At 36.4% G+C, this 13,831-nt stretch overlaps 1 protein-coding gene across 4 annotated transcripts in view; it reads left to right on the forward strand.

Moving 5' to 3' along the window:
- The window catches only part of SCaMC (Short Calcium-binding Mitochondrial Carrier), a 228,344-nt gene that overhangs the window by 142,850 nt on the left and 71,663 nt on the right, over window positions 1–13,831 (forward strand). The gene's annotated exons all lie outside the window — the stretch shown is intronic.

Consider the following 13,831-nt stretch of genomic DNA (forward strand, 5'->3'; position numbering starts at 1 on the left):
GTTGCAATAGCAGTGTTTTTTTTTTTTTTTTTTTTTTTTTTAGCAACATCTTGAGTTATTCTTGGAACAGTTAAGGCGTTACTTTTCACCAGCAAGGTCTCTGTAAAGGGGTAGTGTCGTCAGTGCACCTCATGTGGTATACTGTAGGCATTACTTTAAGGTACTTTGCAGCGTCCCTTCGGCCCCTAGCTGCAACCCCTTTCATTCCTTTTACTATACCTCCGTTCATATTCTCCTTCCATCTGCCTTTCCACCCTCTCCTAACAATTGATACATAGTGCAACTGCGAGGTTTTCCTCTTGTTACACCTTTCATACCTTTTTTGCTGTCAATTTCCATTTCAGCGCTGAATGACCTTATGGGTCCCAGCGCTTGGCCTATAGCCTAAATCCTATATGCTATCTGTCTATTCTCGGAACAGTTAGGGCGTGACTGTTCTCCAGCAAGGTCGGGAGTTCCCCTGAGAGCAGCTATTCTTACAGCATTTTTTCTTGTGTTCCCTGCTTGCTTATTCTGGAGATCGCTGTACAGAGAAGTCGTTCGAGCTATAAATATCCTCAAGCGTCTTTTGACAGGGACTTGGCCACTGTTGCCTCTCTGACTAGATTCATTAGTTTCGGAATTGTGGAAGGAAATGGCGGTAAATATCTATTTTTAAGATCTGTTGTAGCTTTTGGTGTTATCTTCATAGTCAGAACGAAACGGTCTCTTGTTTTTATCAAATTTGCATCTGTTGTAAAGCCAGCAACGCCAAATATATGTAAACCGGCAGATTATTATTATTATATAAATAATCATCGTAATTGAAAACGGGTAGAAGATATTGTTAAAAGATTTCATCAGTGAAGAGACGTCGTTGTTATATTAAAGACTTGTAAGCTAATTCACATACAAGACATATACGGCTGTGCCCAGAGGTATTATTATAATAATAAAGGGAAATAGAAATAAGACAGTGTAAGAGAATTCAGTGGCCAGACAGAAGAGGCCAAAGGGAGCAAGTAAAAAGTAAAGGGAGAAAGGAACGCAGATGGCGTTGAAAGAATTTAAGCACTGCCAACACCGCTAATAGCAAATAAAAGCCTGTGTCTCTATATTTCCCTTGTATTAAGAAAATCAAATATTAACAAGTAAAAACTGCGCAGGGTTCTTCGGCGCAATCGAGTTTTCTGTACAGCCGCTACAGCATATAATCAAGGCCACCGAAAATAGATATGTCTTTCGATGGTCTCGGTAGAATGCTGTACGCGCCGCGGTCCATAGAACTGTAACCACGGCCCGACTATGGCCTATCCTATATCGTTGCCAGATGTACGATTATGACTAACTTTAACCTTAAATAAAAATAAAAACTACTGAGGCTAGAGGGCTGCAATTTGTTATGTTTTATGGTTGGAGGTGGATGGTCAACATACCAATTTGCAGCCCTCTAGCCTCAGTAGTTTTTAAGATCAGAGGGCGGACAGGAAAAGTGCCGACGGACAGACAAAGCCGCCACAATAGTATTCTTGTACAGAAAACTCAAAATTTAATAATTTTCCTTATTCTCCGAACATCACTCCTTCATCTTTTACAAAATTTAACTTACATCCTTAACATTATACCTTAAACTTGAATACATACATCATACCGTTGTCATTACATCTTCAGCTTGTACTTAAATTTCAGGTGTTTAACATTACACTTTGAGCTTTTACTCCGTATGTTATTATTTCCTTCACATTACATCGTCAGGTCTGACTATACCTTCTTTATTCTTTTCAGCTTACACCACAAGATTTGACCAAATTTTGCAGATCTTCAAATTCCACATTTAGCTTTTACTAAGTTTCCCTGATTTCCTTCGTGTTACATTTTTACCTTTTACTAAATTATCAGATCTCCACATTACACATTCAACTTTTGCTCAATTTTTTTCTTCTTATCACACCCTCACCCTTTTACTATATACATTCCTAGTTCCTTCACATTCAACCTTCTCCATTTACTAAATTTTCTTCACAATACACCATCAGATTTTGTGTGTATTTTGTAATTACATGCAATGCCATGTAGGCAGTTGACAGTATACGTTAATGATATGCCTAAATTCCATGTCTGCTGAAAATGTGCCTAAGAAAACCACATGAGGAAAACCTCGTATTTATAAATCTCAAGGCCTCCCTGCGGTTCGCCTAATTACGCAAATGAATTCCTGCACTAGTGTGAATCAAATACTTGAGGTATTCAGTGCTTGGCTTGCATTCATCTCTTGAAACTGGGTCACCGAGAGCTTGTATATACCAAGTTCAGTATTAAGAATATTTTCGTTTCGTTTTTATTAGAATCTTTAATGACAGCTTGCAAATACACGTGTCTTTCAAGTATTTACGTATGTACTGTACTTATTTATACCAGTTGCACTCGTGCAGGTATGCGTGTTTGCATATGATTATATTTGCCTTTATAAAATACATATATTAATTTATTCGTGACCATAATTATTGGGAGTACAGTATACAAAAACCAGTCTGTCAGTTAATCCTTTTTTTTTTCATATAAATTTTAGTTTTCTTACAGACTCTCCCTCTTAGAGGCAGGTTTAGTGGTTATCTAAATCAGGTGACATTTTGAGAATATGACGGTACCTGCGGCCGTTAGTAGTAGGCAAGAAAAGAATCTCGTATAATTTCTCTATATAGTTGCTTTCCATTGCATTTTTAGATCGTTTTCGTTTGTTATCACGTCATGGATATTGGTGCTAAGAATTTCAACGTTTATACAATAATAACCCATTTCTCTCTCTCTCTCTCTCTCTCTCTCTCTCTCTCTCTCAAGTATGTTAGATGAACTGGGTGTTATGCGTGAAATTTGCTAGGGAAAAAATTAATTCGATATGTAAAATAAACGTATATTTACCCAATTGAAGTTATCTATCTTGATTGAACTTTTTATCTGCGTTTTATTTAATACGTATTTCCTTTTATAGCATTATGAAAACGCATTAATATCTTCGTTTCAACGTTACACAAAAGCGCAAAGTCAGATAAAATAAAATTATAGCTATTCAGTTCTGATTATTTTCATTGAACCGTTAATTTTATAAACTCCCACAGAATATGGCTTGAAAGGAAAGTGAAAGAGTTAATGAAGCATTGTTAAAACGAAGAGGGCATTGAGTCATTATTATTTGTTTGTTCAACTCCTGATACACGTGTCAGTAATCTTGCTTACTTACAAGCTGGGTGCTTAATCTCAGTGGTCAGAAATAAACTCTGTCTTGAGAGGTTATACATCCATGCCAGCCTCATGTCCGGTGTCAAGGGGAAGGTTTGGGCGTGTGTGGAACATTTCTGACGTGTAAAATAAATAAAATGGTTCAGAGATATGCAGCAATCCTCAGTCATCTCATGTAAGCAGTAATGAAGAGAAGGTTGAATCGTAGCACTGTATAAAAAAAGATAAAAATAATTGGTGTTTTGTTATTTTCTTCACGGAAGTTACTTTCACTTCATTGTGTTGTTACATGTGTTCTTAAAATAATGACTTAGATATTCTTTCAGAATTTATTTATTATTAAAGTTACTGGGATTCAAAGTTCGAACGGTTCATTTTCTCTCGATATACTTTTAATTAATTTGAATAGCATACTTATTTTGTGTAGAATGAAATTAGATAGGCTTCCTACGGTAGGAGTATTAGGTTGTCCCTTATTCGAAATTTTTGGTATATTTTTCGCGAATAATAGAAATGAAATATTCAGTCTTGCAAATATTCATTTTTGGAAACCTGTAGTCACACAAATATTCATTTTTGGAAACCTGCAGTCATACAGATATTCATTTTTGGGAACCTACAGTCGTACAAGTATTCATTTTTGGAAACCCGCAGTCTTACAAATATTCATTTTTGGAAACCTGTAGTCACACAAATATTCATTTTTGGAAACCTGCAGTCATACAGATATTCATTTTTGGGAACCTACAGTCGTACAAGTATTCATTTTTGGAAACCCGCAGTCGTACAAATATTCATTTTTGGAAACTGCAATCATACAAATATTTATGGAAACATGCAGTCACACAAATATTTATTTTTGGAAACCTGCAGTTATACAAATATTCATTTTTGGAAACCTGCAGTCATACAGATATTCATTTTTGGAAACCTGCAGTTATACAAATATTCATTTTGGAAACCTGCAATCATACAAATATTTATTTTTGGAATCCTGCAGCCGTACAAATATTTATTTTTGAATCCTGCAGTCATACAAAATATTTATTTGTGGAATCCTGCAGTCATACAAATATTAATTTTTGGAAACCTGCAGTCATATAGATATTCATTTTTGGAAACCTGCAGTCATATAAATATTTATTTTTGGAATAGTGCAGTCGTACAAATATTCATTTTTGGAATCCTGCAGTCATACAAATATTCATTTTTGGAAACTGCAGTCATACAAATATTCATTTATGGAAACCTGCAGTCATACAAATATTTATTCTTTGAATCCTTCAGTCATACAAGTATTAATTTTGGAAACCTGCAGTCATACAAACATTAATTTTTGGAAACCTGCAGTCATATAAATATTCATTTTTGGAAACTGCAGTCATACAGATATTCATTTTTGGAAACCTGCAGTCATACAGATATTCATTTTTGGAAACCTGCAGTCATACAGATATTTATTTTTGGAAACCTGCAGTCATACAAACATTCATTTATGGAAACCTACAGTCATACAAACATTAATTTTTGGAAACCTGCAGTCATACAAACATTAATTTTTGGATACCTGCAGTCATACAAATATTCATTTTTGGAAACCTGCAGTCATACAAATATTCATTTATGGAAACCTGCAATTTTATAAATATTTATTCTAGGAATCCTGCAGTCATACAAACATTAATGTTTGGAAACCTGCAGTCAAACAAATATTCATTTTCGGAAACCTGCTGTCATACAAACATTAAGTTTTGGAAACCTGCAATCATACAAACATTCATTTTTGGAAACCTGCAGTCATACAAATATTCATTTTTGGAAACCTGCAGTCATACAGATATTCATTTTTGGAAACGTGCAGTCATACAAACATTAATTTTTGGAAACCTGCCGTCATATAAACATTAATTTTTGGAAACCTGCAGTCATACAGATATTCATTTATGGAAACCTGCAATCATATAAATATTTATTCTTCGAATCCTACAGTCATACAAACATTAATTTTTGGAAACCTGCAGTCATACAAATATTCATTTTTGGAAACCTGCGGTCATACAAACATTCATTTTTGAAAACCTGCAGTCATACAAACATTAATTTTTGGAAACCTGCAGTCATACAGATATTCATTTTTGGAAACCTGCAGTCATACAGATATTCATTTTTGGAAACCTGTAGTCATACAAACATTAATTTTTGGAAACCTGTAGTCATACAAACATTAATTTTTGGAAACCTGCAGTCATACAAACATTAATTTTTGGAAACCTGCAGTCATACAAATATTCATTTATGGAAACCTGCAATCATATAAATATTTATTCTTGGAATCCTGCAGTCATACAAACATTAATTTTTGGAAACCTGCAGTCGTACAAACATTCATTTTTGGAAACCTGCGGTCATACGGACATTCATTTTTGGAAACCTGAAGTCATACAAATATTCATGTTTGGAATCCTGCAGTCATACAGATATTCATTTTTGGAAACCTGCAGTCATACAGACATTCATTTTTGGAAACCCGCAGTCATATAAATATTCATTTTTGGAAACATGTAGTTATACAAATATTCATTTTTGGAAACCCGCAGTCGTACAAATATTCATTTTTGGAAACCTGCAATCATACAAATATTCATTTTTGGAAACTGCATCATCATGCATCGTAGCTATGAATTTTGTTGATTAAATAATACTTTTCCCGGTATCCGAAATATGTTCAACATCATTTTTGGGAGGTGATGCTGAAGCCTCATGCATTTTGTTGTTCCTTGCCAAGTGATTACCAGCTCATAGCGAGGTGTTGGTATGCCATGCCCAATTGCTTGGATTTTCCAACTATTGTTTTATTTGATTTTGATATTTTTCTCTGTTTGTTGATTCATTTGCATATTTTGTTGTTATCCTTTATTTTCTGCTCTTCATTTCTTTGTTCATTTACGTATGGCTATGCTATTTTGCTGAATATTTAATTCGAAAGTTGTTCCGTTATGAATGATTGTAGATCCTGAATAATAAAACTAGTAAACAAGTAATTGTTGGTGATGCTGAGAATGTTATAAATATCGTCTTCTTTTTAAATCTGCACTGGGCTGTATGAAAATTACTAACGATTGTACTGTAGATGTTACGATAATGTTTATTACTAATATTGACAATAATGAAGAAGTCATGTAGTGAGAATATACCTCGCTTGAACTTTTTGGAACAATCTCAAGGATGTAAACTTGTACGATATCTTTTCATGCTCTTTTTAAAATAAGAATGCGTGGGAGTATAGTTATAGACATGTATGCATACTGTGCATGTGGGTAGTTACGTTGTAGACTTCTATTGTAATTACACTGTATAGCCCAGTCGCCAGATCTTCATCCCACGCAACCTCTCTCTCTCTCTCTCTCTCTCTCTCTCTCTCTCTCTCTCTCTCTCTCTCTCTCTCTCTCTAATAAGATTAAAGCAAGAGCAACAAACAAAACTGTGTGGTGTCAGCTGACATCAAGTTTTAAACCAAAGAACGCGGAAGATCCGTCCTTCGTGACGCTTGTGATTATAACGAGTCTGGGAAATTATTCACGTCATAATTGCATAATGACCATTACTCTAGCAAGGAGGGTGGAATGCACGTTAGATGACAACAAACTGCAAGTAATTAAAATATAAGATCGTGGTCGAATTGCGTTGCAAGTGACAGGAAAGTTGAAAACCCCAAAAGAAGAAGGAGAGAGAGAGAGAGAGAGAGAGAGAGAGAGAGAGAGAGAGAGAGAGAGAGAGAGAGAGAGAATAACTAAAATTCAAAATTATAGCTGGTGACATTAGTGGAGGGATGTAAAAGCTAAAAACTAATATATATTATTGAGAGCTGGTTATAATAGTGGAGGTATATAATTGTTTTGAAAACAAATACATATTATTTATAGCCGGTAACAATATTGGAGGTAAAAAAAAAGCTAAAAGCAAATACATATTTATAGTTGGTAACAGCAGTAGAGGTATATAAAAATTATTAAAAACAAATACATTGTTAAAAGCGGGTGACAATATTTGAGTTACTTAAATGCTTAAAAACACATACTTATTATTTACAGTATTATTTGTAGCTGCTGAGTGTTGTCAACAATGGGGGTTATATAAATGCTTAAATACAGATACTGATAATTGCAATAAATACTTAGATTGATAATCGACTTGAATTGTTTGCAGACGGACGCTACTCTCGAACACAACGAGAACGAACCCGTAAGGGTTAGTGCCGTCAGTGCACCTCATGCGATGCAGTGCAGGCATTACTTAAGGTTCTTTGCAGCGTCCCTTCGGCCCATAGGCTAGCTGTAACCCGTTTCATTCCTTTTATTATACCTCCGCTCATGTTGTCTTTCTTGCATCTTACTTTCCACCCTCTCCGAACAATTGTTTCGAAGTGCACCTGCTTTGAGGTTTTCCTCCTGTTACACCTTTTGAGCCTTTTTGTTACCAGTTTCCATTTCAGCGCTGAATGACCTCATAGGTCCCAGCGCGCTTGGCCTTTTGGCCAGAATTCAGTATTCCATTGCATTCCATTCCATGCAACGAGAACGAAGATGAAAAACAAAAAATAGAAAAAAAATCAAGTTGAAGGACCTCCGCGAATTGTCTGTCTGTGTGCTCGAACAGTTACCAAGGTCGTCGAGTCTGAATGTGTGAGCGGGTGTCCTTGCAGAATGGGAAATAACGACGTGATGGGATTCAGTATGTTGTATAATTTGCGGGTTGTGGTTACATAAGCTAACTCTGTTTTTCGCGGGGATCGATATTATGTCGTCATATACTTCCTTGCTTCGTGGCTGTGTATGCCGGTATTCGGCAAAGGTTTTTGTTGCATAATCGTATGTCTTGTGTCCTTGTCGTCTCTCTCTCTCTCGCACATATCTACGTTCATCGAGAACAGATACATTTAACCTTTTGGGGGTAAGTTATTCCTTAAGGTAAAGTTAAGTTGATATCAAGGAGCACTTGCGAGTTATTTTTGCTTTTGAAAACTTTCCTATAACTGTTTAGTATTTGAAGCGCCCTGTTATCTCTCTCTCTCTCTCTCTCTCTCTCTCTCTCTCTCTCTCTCTCTCTCTCTCTCTACGATCATCAAGGACAGATACATCTAACCTTTGGGTGTAAGTTATTCCCCAGGTAAAGAGAATTCGACATTCAGTGGGTTCTAATGGCCTAATAGTTGATAAGTGATCGACACATTCTTGTGAACTATTTGTTTTTGAAAGATTTTTCGTATGACTTAAGTATTTGAAGCGCCCCCTCTCTCTCTCTCTCTCTCTCTCTCTCTCTCTCTCTCTCTCTCTCTCTCTCTCTCTCTCTCATCGAGAACGGATACATTTAACCTCTGGGTGTAAGTTATTCCTTAAAGTTACGTCGATATCAAGGAATGCTTGTGACTTGATATATTTGTGTTTTTGAAAGTTTTCTCTTCTTTTGACTGATGCATTTACAGCCCTTCTATCCATCTCTCTCTCTCTCTCTCTCTCTCTCTCTCTCTCTCTCTCTCTCTCTCTCTCTCTCTCTCTCTCTCCGACCATCGAGAACAGATATATACAACCTTTTCGTGTAAGTTATTCCCAAAGGCAAAGGGAACTCGATATTAATGGGTACTTGTGGTTTAATATTTTATTATGTGATCGACAATTTCTTCAGAGATATTTGTTTTGTGACTCTTGAGTATTTGAAGCCACCTTGTCCATACTAGTTAATATTTCTCTCTCTCTCTCTCTCTCTCTCTCTCTCTCTCTCTCTCTCTCTCTCTCTCTCTCTCTCTCTCTCTCTCTCTCTCATTGCCTTTATAATTGATGGACCGTAATAGTCACTCATGTTCAGATTTGTGCGACGCTGAATATATTCTCTACCATGCAACACACTTGAAGCTCTTGCCTTGTCAGCAGTTCCACCAAAACCAAACAACTTCCCCTTGGGGGGGTAGAGCCGTCAGTGCACCTCACGCAGTGCAATGTATAGGCATTACTGAAGGTTCTTTGAAGCGTCCCTTCCGCCCGTAGGTGCAACCCCTTTCATTCATTTTACTGTACCTCCAGTCTGTCCATCCTCTTTTAACGATTATTTCATAGTGCAATTGTGAGGTTTTCGTCCTGTTGCACCTTTCAGACCTACTTACTCTCAGTTTCCTTTCCTGTGCTGAATGACTTCAAAGGTCCCAGTGCTTGGCCTTTGGCCTAAACTCTATATTCCATTCCATTCCAATACCACAATACCAAATAACTTATACACTGCTTCCTAACCATTAATGTATACGCATGTGAGATCATCGTGGATAGGCCCTCTTCCACATACGCAGATCATGCGCGGATCCACGGGAATTTGCTGCCGCGTAGCATTTCCAAGTCCAGTCAAGGCGTAGTTAAAACTTGTCCGAGGTCTGGAGGCAATGAATTGCTTTCTCAAGTCTCTTTCCTGTCTCGCCCTCTCAAAATGCGCTTCAGTTGCGTTTAATGGTTTTGCACAGCTTTTTTTTTTTTCCCCCTGGTCTCTTAATGCATTTCATCTTTGCAACGATTGCCGGGAAGGAATGTAATTTAGAGCAGTTATATATTATCTTTGTTAGGGAGGAAGGCCGCCTCAACAAAATTTAAATCATATATATGCATATACAGTATGTGTGCATGTATGTATTTTATTATATATGTTTTACAGATATGATTATATAGATACACATTTTATATATACATATACAGTATATATGTGTGTTGGTGTGTATATGTATATAGATATTTCTTTATATGATTCAGTTTAAGCTTATTTATTTATCTTTTTCATTTACTGTTTAATTTTATTACGGTGGCAATAACCGAAATGTTGTGACGCCAGTTTTAATAGCCACAAATCAATCAGTCATTCTCAATATAAGGTAAAGTCATCGTTAAGGGGTCTAACCATTAGCAAGTGTCCTTAGGTATAGGTATGTAATATTTTTCAATGAAAATGGAATGTATTGGTCTTGTTCCGCTGTTTGGCAAACCGGAGCTTGTAATTGTAAATAAACACATACACAGTTTGATCAAATATTCATCAGCATTTATCTTTCGCTGTGTGTAATTTAGAGCGCGCAAGATTGCGCATAAAGCGAGCGCTTTGGATAGTCCCTGTATGCCCGTGTTCCGTAATCCCTTTTAAAGCTGCCTCTCTCCTCTATGCACAAAATGCCAGTCTGCTGTTGCGTAGACCTTGTAGGTCGAGTCACGGCGCAGTTGGGAACTGTTATAATCATGTAATTGTTCTTTTATTCCGTTTTTTTTTTCTCTAAGTCCCGTTAAGAGAATATTTAGAATCTCTATTTTATCTCTTTGTAAAGTGAGAAGAATATTGTACATTTGTTCAAACTTAAGGCGTTGTGTTATTAGCAATTTCTTGTCTGTTCTCTCTCTCTCTCTCTCTCTCTCTCTCTCTCTCTCTCTCTCTCTCTCTCTCTCTCTCTCTCTCATATGGGAAAATAATGTACATCTGGTCAACAGTTAATATGTATTATGATGTCAGCAATCTCCTCTCTCTCTCTCTCTCTCTCTCTCTCTCTCTCTCTCTCTCTCTCTTATGGGAAAGTGATGTACATACGGTCAAAAGTAAATATGGCATTATGATGTCAGCAATGAGCAATGTCCTCTCTCTCTCTCTCTCTCTCTCTCTCTCTCTCTCTCTCTCTCTCTCTCTCACACACACACACACACACACACACACACACACACACACACACACACACACACACTTATCGCATTCAATCTGTGGTTTGCAGAAGTCGTCACAATGGGATTTTTCCTTGTGAAGCATTTCTTCCCAGACGCGTTACTATAGCTTCCCACAGGTTTAGAGTTAGACCCTATTGTTATTCCTTACCATGTTGCGTTTCTGGGAGTTTCTGTGGGGGAATAGATAAGGACTCTGCATTATCCTTCTTGGATCCCCAGAGAGCCTGGGCTTTGGCCTTGAATGCCCTCTGTTCAACAGTTGACTGACTCTTACCCACGTGTGCTTCTTGTCCTTGAAAATAGCTTGTTTCTAATTCCCCTGGATGCAAGTCTTAGCCAATGAGCATAGACATCGTGCCAGCAACCCCCCCCCCTCCCTAAATGTTGAAGTAAAAGAAGTCACATTATGACCGTCATAAAGGTAAAGAAACTTAGTAGTTAAGACATTTCGGTCTACAATCCTAAAGAAAAACTACAAGACACGTTCTGTAATTAGAACACAAATAACTAATCATTGTAAATGGTTTATGAAAAATAATTGAAAAAACTATGTGAAAAGAAACTTTTGCACGGACAATTGGGTGTAACCCAATTCTTTATTCATCCTTCAGGGAAACGTATGAATAGTGCCCACTGACCACGCTGTAAATATACTTATATAATGACAAGCAACAGCGATCAGTCCTTGGCGCGTTTCATCTCGATAATTTCCTGTAATTGCGTCTTCATAGCTATGTCTGGTTATGCGACCATAATCGAAAAACTCGTTTATCAGCGTTCAGAACTGTCACAATGCTGATGCAATCCACTGCCGGCTTCTAGAGCCTTCCACGGGTTCCTGTCCGTGATTGGTCGTTGCGGGGGTGTGACTTGCTGGCATTGGCGAAGCAACTTCATACTCGAGCCTGATTGGCCGTCTGGGAGGTGTGTCGTGGTCGTGCCAGCGTGACGGCGCGAAATTTTTTTTCTTTCTCGTCCGTGAAAGTGTTTTCATAGTATATACAAACACATACATACGCATATAAATGTGTATATATACACTATATATACACACGCACAGGGTTTGAGCTTTATACTTTAGAGTAAAGAAGAAATATATTGACACAATCAGAAAATTCTGTTTTATTAAAATTAACATAATTTAAAATGCTTCCTATCTTAAAGGTGAAAACAAGAAGCCCTGTAGTTATTGGAGATAGTGCAATACGTGATTGCGTTTTAACAGTTCTCACACTACCAGTAATGAATGCCACTGGCTCAGACGTATGGGGAAGTCTGTAATATAAGTTGTAAGTAGGTCGTTATTGCCTTTGATTTAACATTTCTCAAGAGGTATTGGAAAGGAAATGCCTTATTTAAAAACGCAGTGAAGATCTCCAGTCTGCCTGGTTGTGCGATTCGGCAACTTATGTGGGAGTTCATGCATGATTTAGCAATTAAATTACAGATGCTGCATTGACCCTTATGTTCCAACCTCTTTTATGGCTTGTGTGGCTTGGTTGGCAGCGGTCTTCTTTCAATTGAAAGACCTGGGTTCGATCTTGATGTGAGTTAGGAACAGAAATTTATTTCTGTTGCAATTTCTATTCCATGCATGATTTTCTGTTGATTATATCTTTTATATTATATATATATATATATATATATGTGTGTGTGTGTGTGTGTGTGTGTGTACACACACACACACACACACATATATATATATATATATATATATATATATATATATATATATATATATATATATATATATATATATATATATATATATATTATATGCTGTATATATTATATGTATTTTTATGTATAAGCCTGTGTCCCTTCTTAGTGAGTCTGCCCAGAGAAGGAAGCTTGAATTGCTACATCGTGGATGACCCCTTGTGTTGAAAATCGCATAACAGTAGCCTCTCTATACAACCACGCAGAGGGGTTATAATAGCATTTTTAGACAAGGCATTTCCTTTACAGACTCGAAAAATGGGAAATCTTAGGCAACAACGTCGCTTTCATGTCTGGTGCCATTGCTGGTGAAAAGAAGGAAAACTTTTCCTCGTTTTACATCTGAATATTACTTGACATATCTGCTCCACTGATTTGTTTTCTGTTTACTAAACAACTTACTGGCTTTCTGGCATTCAAAATTCCATGCATTAACTGTTTTATTTTCTTCTAGTTATCGTAAATTATTAAACCTTTTGCATATCTCAGATATTGTTTTTTCTTCTATCATATAATTTATTAAATCTTTTTCATATCGCAGATTTTTCTTTAAGTTATCATAATTTATTAAACTTGTACATATCGCAAATATTATTTTTTTTTTTCGAAAATTTGCCTGTCAGACATATTATTTCCTAAAACTAACACATTCGAGATAATTATTTAGTTTTATTTTTTATCGTGATCTTGGTATGGCGCCAGTGTTCGGCTTAAATCAAGTCAGGATTTGCAACTTTTGTAAAAGATTTCGGAGCTGTTCGGTATTGGCCGTGATCTTGCCCGAATATTTACTTGGTAGCTCTCCTCTCTGGCTGATTGCACGTAGCCCTGTGCAACTGCAGTCCGTTTTAACCTTGAAGGCAGATCAATCTACATAGGTTGCAACGTCAGTACGTATCTGAACCTTTGACTACGTAGGTCCAATGGACATTGTTGCGTAGGTGCTTTATATCTGTTTATAATATATATATATATATATATATATATATATATATATATATATATATATATATATTGTGTGTGTGTGTGTGATTGTGTGTGTGTGTGTGTGTGTGTGTATACACACACACATATGTACACAGTATATATATATTATATATATTATATATATATATATATATATATATATATATATATATATATATATATATATATAT

The sequence above is a fragment of the Macrobrachium rosenbergii genome, chromosome 1 (genome assembly GCF_040412425.1).
Source record: "Macrobrachium rosenbergii isolate ZJJX-2024 chromosome 1, ASM4041242v1, whole genome shotgun sequence".
Lineage (NCBI taxonomy): Eukaryota > Metazoa > Arthropoda > Malacostraca > Decapoda > Palaemonidae > Macrobrachium > Macrobrachium rosenbergii.